The following is a 10,000-nucleotide window of genomic DNA, read 5'->3' as shown; positions in this document are numbered from 1 at the left end:
TCCCCACACTGATCTGTTCGATGCAGCGACGTTCACCTGCCGTCAGCGATACGTTGATCATCTTTATCTGCATAGTTTTGGTAGGACACGTTGAAGCTGCCAGTTAGTTGAAAAACAGGGGTCACCGAATCGAGCCCTGGGGAACGCCACAGGTCATAGCCATTTGCTCGGAGGCACAGTTACCACTTAGGCAATAAATTAATTAAAATTAATGCCATTGTTATTATTATTATTAGTTTTATTATTATTATCCATCCATCCATCCATCCATTTTCTTCCGCTTTGTTTTTTCCGGGGTTGTCAGGGGTGCTTGAGCCTATTTGTGCTGCATTCGGGCGGAAGGCGTGTACACCCTGGACAAGTCGTCACTTCATTATTATATTGCTCAGAAAACAATTATTTGTATGTTGAGATTTTGAGTGCAACCAAAGCAACATTGTCATTGATACCAATGAATCTGCAGTGTATTGACCCATAAGAAGCTACACTATGCTTACATCAGTGCCTGTATGCCGACAGTAAAGTCAGTTGGGCTAATAGTTTCTGCGTTAGTCAGAGTTAAGTCTGTGTAAATGTGGACCTAAAACAAAGTGAGACATCTTTTAGGCTTTTTAAAAAAAACAAGCAGTGTTTGGTCAGTGTCCATACTACTGGAAGTGCAGAAACACAATCTTTTCGGCCACGTTGGCCAAGTTTGGGAGCTTTCCTTCAGAGTCCCAGACGTTTGCTTGATTTGGCTCAGGGTGATGCTTTCCACTCTCAACGAAACAAAATGGAAATGACCGGAGCAAATATTTGTCCTTATCCGAAAAGACCTTAATCTGCATCAATCAAACCAGTGTGGGAAAAGCCGGTATGATGATCCCAGTTTGAGAGGAAAACAGGAGTTGAACAATTTGTGTATTTGTCATTTTTCACTTTTAATACAATACAACAATGTAGAAGCAAACTGTAAAAATCTTTCCATATTATTAAGAAATATGAGTCGTAATGAATGCTAACGCTGGCAGGTAACAAAAATACAGATGTTCTAAAAATTCAGCAGCTACACTACCAGCAATTATGATTTTAATGCATGTGTGATCTTCAAAATAAAATAGCCACAGAGGTTTTTAATCAGGTCATACACAAAAAACAGCTTTGGCTGTAAGTGACCCCCTGATGATTTTTTAAAATTAACTCCACATGATAGCGTTATCTGCATTTGATGTTGGAGTAGAATTGTTGAATTTTCGAATGAATTGCGATTCTTATTTGTAACGATTTTTTTACATTTGCCTATTTTTTAAATAGGCAAATCATATTGTTGATGTAGATGATCTATATCTGCTGTACATATTTGGTTTACAAAATACAAGTGTTGAAAACTTCTCCTGTTGCCTATTTGTATTTGACTATATTAAATGTTTGGGAAGCATTTTATTATCAATCAATCAATCAATGTTTACTTATATAGCCCTAAATCACTAGTGTCTCAAAGGGCTGCACAAACCACTACGACATCCTCGGTAGGCCCACATAAGGGCAAGGAAAACTCACACCCAGTGGGACGTCGGTGACAATGATGACTATGAGAACCTTGGAGAGGAGGAAAGCAATGGATGTCGAGCGGGTCTAACATAATACTGTGAAAGTTCAATCCATAATGGATCCAACACAGTCGCGAGAGTCCAGTCCAAGGCGGATCCAACATAGCAGCGAGAGTCCCGTTCACAGCGGAGCCAGCAGGAAACCATCCCAAGCGGAGGCGGATCAGCAGCGCAGAGATGTCCCCAGCCGATACACAGGCAAGCAGTACATGGCCACCGGATCAGACCGGACCCCTTCCACAAGGGAGAGTGGGACATAGAAGAAAAAGAAAAGAAACGGCAGATCAACTGGTCTAAAAAGGGAGTCTATTTAAAGGCTAGAGTATACAAATGAGTTTTAAGGTGAGACTTAAATGCTTTTACTGAGGTGGCATCTCGAACTGTTACCGGGAGGGCATTCCAGAGTACTGGAGCCCGAAATGAAAAAGCTCTATAGCCCGCAGACTTTTTAAACAAAACAAGTTTAATTTTAAGTAATGCAAAAATGTACCAGAGATGTTTATATATTTTATGGAGGAATGTAGTAAAGGCGAATTAATCGAGACTCGTTTTGAATTGAATCATTACCCCCAAGAATCGCATTTAATCTTGTGGTGCCCAAAGATTCACAGCCCTAATAATTGTAATGTTTTGCAATGTGAAAAATTTGATCGGAGGAAATTAGCCACACCGCGAAAACACTAACCGTAAGGCATAAAAGTAAATCATTTTGTAGTGTGGAATGTTTAAAAAAAGCAAATAGTAAATTTGACCATTTCTAACTTTATGACCTATTTCTGCTTTTGAAGTGGAGTTTTGTGTTTTGGCGATACTTAGTGGTCACAATAATTCATTAAATTAATGGCATGAAGCAGTAAATTGAAGGATGCGGACACATTTGTTACTGGATTATTTCTAGTACTCTTATATGTGACTATAAGCAGTTGATACTTGTTTATATTGACTAATGTGGTGTTTTCGAAGGCAATATGGATCAGGACACATATTTTGTATGTCTGGCTTGTGTGCTATTGTGTGCTATTGTGTGCTTTGCTGTTTTGTAGTTGCGAGCTCCCAGTAGCTTTTTGCCTACAATGTTGACATTTTGTAAATGACTTTACTAAAATTAAAGAAAAGACTGAACTTTTGGATTAAGGACTGCTTATATTGGAGTTCATCATGAAGATTTAAGAGTCAATCATCCAACACGTTTTTTGCTGATATCGGGCCAATATTTCATGTGGACACCCCTATTTGTAATGACATGTTTTGGTACGGTACAGAATCGTACACTTAGTCTTGTTGGTGAAATGAGTGAGAGCAGTGGCTAATTAGACATTGTTCAGTAGAGCTGAATAACCAAGTATTAGTGCTGCACTTCAGCCAATCATAAACATTTTTACTAAAGATAGATAATGATTCACACATTTCAAGCTATCTTCTGCATCACTGTACTTAGATTGTATTTATTTTTCACACCTTCCTCACGGTGGCTTTTTATCCTCGAGTAGCGCACAAATTAACTGCAGTGGTGTTTTTTTTAGTAATTTACCCAATTTAGCCGTAAGATCAGGACCCCGTCGGCTACTCTGGCCTTCCAAATGAAATCCCTCTGTTCTTGGTGGAAAAATGGACTTTGGGGCTTGGGGGTGGGGGATATTCAGTTAAGGACACCGCAACCAAAATGTTCTTTGACACCATGCAGAGCCCGAGTTGAAAGCAGCCCTTGGGTGGTGAAAAGGCCATGACAGAAAGAAAGATGAAAGAATGGTAATTTTCAGCTTTTTCTCTCTGCAGCAGGACGCCTCCTGCAGCTTCTTCTCTGCTCCTTTTCGCCCGGGCACAATTAACCGACTGTTTGTTTTCAATTGGATGATTCACCTTCTGCTGGGCATTGTTTCAGGAACACTCGCTTGATCTCTTCTGTTTGTTTTTTTTTTGTTTGTTTTCTCAGGGTTACACCGTGCTGGTATTTACTAGAGGTGCAACAGTACGGAAACGTCTCGTAAATTACTAAGGGCACGCTTCGGTTCTTTTTGAATACATTAAGAGAGCAAAAAGGCTTACAGGTAATATGACTAAAATGCAATAAAATTGCCAACAGTTAGCATTACCCGGTGAAATGTTAATTAGCGTGAAATGGGGATTGATTACCACATTTTGATAAACTCACGGTGGTACTGCTCTTTTTCCCAGAGAAGAAGCAAGCGTGCCGATCGAGACAATAAGCGACTAGTGCGCCAATCGCTAGCTGGAAACTTGCATGTTTGTCACTGCCCGATTTACTGAGTTTCAGAGTGATACTTTTGAAAATCCATAATTAGACATGTCTACAACAGTAACGTAAACCCAAGGGATGTCACACAAACTGGTGTATCACTTTCTTCAGTTTTGATAATGTCAGGGTTTCCCCTTAATGTAGTTTAATGTGTTTTTTTGCCCTGGCGTTTTTATTACCGCCATACCCTGAAAATAGGGTTGGGGGGTTTTTTGTACTTGAAAACGAATTTTAGTTATATGATATACAGTATTGTAGCTCCCAGAAGAAATCCCACAAATACCGACACTATTTTAAACTTTTATCACCAATCTTATGATAACAAACAACAGCACAATTCCAACAGTTTACCTCCCGTGAACACACTTGCCCGCCGGACACTCAACAACACTTCCTCATTCTCCGCCAATCACCTTTCAGGCACGGCCGGTATGTTTGCGACCATGGGAAAAACTGACATCAAATCCAAACCACACCAACACAAATTGATTGAAATCATTAACATTACCTGGTCGTTACAATATGAATTGATATATAGAGCCTATTATTTGCGTACTATTGACGAGTGATGTACAGTAAACTTGACCACCCAAAAAAAAAAACTTTAAGCACTGAAAATCGCGCTACGGAAACCGGATGTAAACAAAACACACGCCATTGTCTGGAGGGTTGTCAGCATGTCTGTGATGTGAACCTGATCTATATATATATATATATATATATATATATATATATATATTGCATATATATCAACGAAATGTGCAAATATTAAGAGGACAGTTGCGGCTTTTAAAAAGAGAAAGTGAAACTAGAGCAGCAGCACCAAGCATTTGTGACGTCATGCTCTCTTCTCTAGTCAGGGACATGGAGGGACAGAAGTAGTACAAACACGAGTACATTCTATAGTAACACCAGAAGATGCTAGATTTGTTGCTAATTGTTTTTTATTTAAAAAAAAAAGTAATTAAAAGTCTGTAATCAATTGAACAAACGGCAAAACAATAAGAAAAATATATGTGAATACTAATGAATAAAAACAGACTTGTTTTAAATGTATGTATACATGTTTTGAGTCTTTTTAAAGAAAATCATATCATCATAGCACATTATACTAATTAGTCAATGTTGTCACTGTGACCCCGCCCCCACTGCCACAGGTATCTTGGCAGTTTAGGGGAAACCCTGAATGGTATGACTTTGTGTCCCCCCTTCATGTATTTCACAGTTTAGTTTGACAGTTATTATGCTTCATATGTTTTACATGCAGACTATCATAAAGAAAACGGTGACTGATGGGGTGAAGGTGGTGGTGCGTAGGGGTTGCAAAAAATATATATTTTTCTATGAATCATGATTCTAACTTGTAACGATTTTAATCAATTAAAAAATATATAAATATTTTCTTTTTTATTAATATATTTTATTTATTTATTCATTTATTAATAAACCTGTCCAGCCACTTAGGCGAATCATATTCATGATGTAGTTCAGGGGTGTCAAACGTATTTTAGCTCAGGGGCCGCATGGTGGAATATATATATTCCCCTGTGGGCCTGGACAGATAAAATCATGGCATAATAACTTAAAAATAAAGACAACTTGAGATTCTTATTTTTGTCTTAATTTGGCCAAAATGTATACATCACAAATAATCCTTTTGGCAAAACACTTCAAAATAGTTGAAGATTCTGAGGAAAAAAAATTGGTGTAGTTTCAAAAACACGATTAAGAACACGATGACCTTAGACTTTGTCTCATAGTATCTACAAAGCCATTCAACTTTAAGCACTTCCTGTTTAGCATTCTCATGTTAGCAGTTATTTCAAAACGCTTGGAAAAGCAAGAGTATTTCCTCAAACCGCCACATTAGTAAAATCTGTAACTGCAACACGACATTCCTTTATCATCATTCAAATAGTACAATATTATGAACACATTTATATAAATGACACCGTAACCTAATTTAGGGCAACACAACTACAAACTTAACCAATGTGAACATAGTGCATTTAAGTATGAAATAAAATAGAACAAACAAATAAAAAATGTAGAAACACGCATATTTACAATGCAGTTCAAGGTGCACATCCTGCATTCAACCAATTGCCAACGTAGCATAGAACTCCAACTACGAAGATGATGGTCATGTTGACTGAAGTCTTTGCATCTTACCATTACGTTATTTTATCCGTTAAGTGGATAATTTACAACAAAAGTAGGTATTGTTGCTCCGATACTGCCGCCAACTGCTGCCAGCCACAACAGGAGCTTACACTTGCGCTGATTGGAGTGGCGGCAGCCAATCTAGAGGGTGCTGAAAGTCAGCTGGCACGTCATCTCTAAACAGTGTCGTGTGTGACGTGGGTCACACTTGAATTGCTATTGCGACATCCAGTGCACACATTTAGAACAGATGACTCATTTTTCTATTTAGCAAACTGATCATGTTTGCTGGTTTAAAGATATCAGGCCGTACGTTTGACACCCCTGATGTACAGATTCACTTTGGAAAAGAGAAATGTTGGATACTTCTCTTGTTGCCTTATTTGTATTTGACTTTATTAAATGTTTGGCTAGCATTTTTTCAACAAAATCAAGTTACTTTTAAGTAATATATACATTTATTACAGCTGTTATTGTTGCGATCCGTGACTCGGATCTTCACATGTTGTTGTTTATTTTTCCATCTGTGTTTTTCATTCTCCATTCTGACCCGTTTACTTCTTGTTTTGTTCGTTTCCATGGTCACTTATTATTTCCACCTGCTAGTCTCAGTTCTCGCACACCTGTTCTTGTAATCACCACCCTTTATAAGCCAGCCTCTTCTGTTTATTCTTCCTGGGACTCTAGTTTGCTCTCACGCAACTATACGTCTGTTTTGATCGTTTGCTTTCACGCTATTCCTACTATTTTTGCGAGCTCTCATGCTACGCACCTTGTTATTAGCTCACATGCTAAATGTTTTATTTACTCTTTTTTGTGTGCCAACATGCCAGTTTAATTTCCTATTTTGTATCTCCTAGTTCCCATACTAGCGTCTTTGGTTTGCCTTTTCTTAGCTCCAGTATTTTTGTTTTCTAGCACCTTTTGTTATTCAAATAAATAGTTGAACCTTACCTTTGCCGTGTTCAATTTTGACGCATCCTCGAGGGAATCGAACCCGGCACCACGATGCCGAACAGACGTAACAGTTATGTATTTTATGCAGGAATGTAGTTAATCATAGAACTGGCACCAAGTATTGATTTTGAATCAAGACTCGGTTTAAATCGAAAAATCGATTCTGAATTAAATCGTTAGCCCCAAGAATCGCATCGAATCATGTGGTGCCCAAAGATTCACGGCCCTAGTGGTCTGTAACCATGCATTTCTACTTGTTTTTCTTTTCCTCATTCTACTTCTGTCAACCAATGGACAGAGCATAATGGAAGGATGCCATAAAAGGGTCTCCTGGGCCACAACACACGTTACCTACAGAAGTTTGCCTAGCAGCTAAGAACTTCCGTCCCTGCTTTGCTTACGAGCCGAGAGTATAGACCAGGTATCTTAGCAGATTTGTAGTTTTCGGCATTTGCCGGAAGCGTCAGCCCCTCCAGGACCACCAGTGCCGATGAAGAGATGTGGAGTCCTCATTTTGACAGTTTTTCCATTCAAGGGGCTGCGTGTGTTCCTCCCTCATCCCAGGAACCCTTTGAAACAGGGAAAGCAGCCAGGCAATGGAATCAATCACGGCTTTGGCCTAAGGCACTACATTCAACGCTCGCGCCCACATGGGAAAAAAACGTGCGCGGCACAGCAAGCGCAAGACGGGGATCTTTTCCCCACCTGTGCCGCTGGAGAGGAAGAGAACCACTCTCGCCGTCCTTTCAGCGCCGCTTATCCATCACCCAGGAGCCGTTTGAAAAATAATTTACTGTACGTGAAAGGTGATCGATGACAGCAAAAGAGAGTCCGAAAGGCTGTCTCATCAGTCCGCCTCCGCGGACATAACAGTCTGCCTCAGAGGACAAATGTACTGTTTTATGGCACAGAAATGTGACACGGAAAGTTCAAAAGAAACAGGAGGGCCATTGTCAGACCAAAACATGACTATTTTCACCGGTTAACAGCCCCCTGAGAAATGTTGGGGCTGTCACACTGCTTCACCTGCTTCGCTGCAACAAACATCCATCACAGGGAAAGCTGCACAACATTTAAGACCTTTGATGGCCTATCAGGCATTGAGGATTGATTCCCGCTCTACGCTGTCTAAAAAGAGTTACACATTTTGACTGGAGATTCTCTTTTTACAAAAGGAACCAGGAAATTGTGTAGAGTAGTCAGTGTGCAGCTTGTATAGCAGCATACGGTGCCGTTTCAAAAGACTTCCTGTTAAAAAAAAAAAAAAAAAGTCTACCAAACGTCCCCTGAATGACTAGTGTGCTCTACTTTTTTTTTTTAGGAACCCTACGAAGGTTGTCCCAATACCAATATTTTGGTACAGGCACCAAAATGCATTTCAACACTTTTTCTAAATAAAGGGGGCCACAAAAAATGTGCATTATTGGCTTTATTTGAACAAAAAAACTTACGGTACATTAAACATATGTTTCTTATTGCAAGTTTGTCCTTAAATAAAATAGTAACTATACTAGACAACTTGTCTTTTAGTAGTAAGTAAGCAAACAAAGGCTCCTAATTAGTGTGCTGATGTATGCAGTAACATATTGTGTCATTTATCATTCTATTTTGTCAACATTATGAAGGACAAGCTGTAAAAATTGATTATTAATCCACTTGTTCATTTACTGTTAAAAGCTGTTTACTTTCTGTTTTAACATGTTCTAGCTACACTTCTATTAAAATTTAATATTCATTTATTCTTCTGTTGTTTGCTACTTTACATTAGTTTTGGATGATACCACAAATGTAGGTATTGGTTATAATCAAAGTCCTTATGTGTCCAGGGACGTATTTTCTGAGGTAATAAACATATGAATTTTGAAAAAGGAAAAAATATTTTGTGATGTTAAAAAATATCGATGTAATCATAGTAGTATGGACTAGATATGCTCTTGTACTTGGTATCATTACAGTGGATGTCAGGAATAGATCCACCCATGGCATTTTCTTACATTGTGACACCAGTGATTTATCGTATCCTCCTACGGTGTGTAGTAAAGCATGTTTAGCTATTACTCGTCCTGCAGGGACAATGATTCTTGTAAGAAACATACTTAATTTGTTGCCATGGAGGCAAGAAAAGGGGTTTAGATATAGCTAAAACACTGCAGACTGCGGATGGCCATTAGCCACTAACTAGCTAGCCGTGTCTTAAAAAACCTCTTCCTGTAGGCGTTTCAGTGTTATATCTTCCATTCTCCCTTTTCTGTCTACACACTGTGTCTGCTTGTAAGTACTCTGTGTGCACTGCCGAACATGCTCATTTTTCCTACTTTTCAAACAAGGTATGGTACCATTTTTGATTAATTAGTACCGTGATGCTATACTAGTACTGGTATACTGTACAACCCTAGAACTTACTGAGAAAATTTAATCAAAGTCATTCTACGTAACAGGAGTGTTGCGCTGTTTTTAAGGATCTACTGCAGAAACAGTGGTCAAAGATCCTCTATAGCAGTGGTCCCCAACCACCGGCACCGGTCTGTGACACATTTTCTACCGGGCCTCAAAGAAGCATTAAATAATTTATAAACGACCGCATTTTCTCAGACTTGAATTTTGCCTGTCCTGCTAAACACATCAATAAGCTTGTTCATAGTTGTATAATGAAACTCCTAATAGGAAGTCGCCATTTGTTATTATATTTTTAATATAGTTTTTTACATGCAACAATCAATGCACATTAATGAGCAAATCAAATGTGCCAGATTGTAGCCAGAGGCTATTTTGTGTATTCCAAATTTGATGGTATATAGTACAGTATATACCAAGGGTAGGGAACCTATGGCTCTAGAGCCAGATGTGGCTCTTTTGATGACTGCATCTGGCTCTCAAATAAATCTTAGCGGACATTGCTTAACACGATAAGTAATGAATAATTCCGCTGGTAATCACGATGTTAAAAATAACGTTCAAATTATACAATATTCTCATGCATTTTAATCCCACCATCAATTTCCATTACACCTGTTCAAGAAGTCGCAATAATGGT

General features: G+C 38.8%; 1 protein-coding gene across 5 annotated transcripts in view; it reads left to right on the top strand.

Annotated features, from left to right (window-relative positions):
- The window catches only part of plxnb2b (plexin b2b), a 523,376-nt gene that overhangs the window by 259,317 nt on the left and 254,059 nt on the right, over positions 1 to 10,000 (top strand). Inside the window, exon 5 of one of the 5 annotated variants that reach the window (XM_061916749.1) lies at positions 3,274 to 3,338. The exons of the other annotated variants lie outside the window; for them this stretch is intronic. The gene's annotated coding sequence lies outside the window, so the exon portion shown is untranslated. The remainder of the gene's footprint in view (positions 1 to 3,273; positions 3,339 to 10,000) is intronic. 5 annotated transcript variants of the gene reach the window in all.

The sequence above is a fragment of the Nerophis ophidion genome, linkage group LG12 (genome assembly GCF_033978795.1).
Source record: "Nerophis ophidion isolate RoL-2023_Sa linkage group LG12, RoL_Noph_v1.0, whole genome shotgun sequence".
Lineage (NCBI taxonomy): Eukaryota > Metazoa > Chordata > Actinopteri > Syngnathiformes > Syngnathidae > Nerophis > Nerophis ophidion.
Note: the sequence above shows the minus strand (reverse complement) of the source record. Positions and strands in the feature narration are given on the sequence as shown.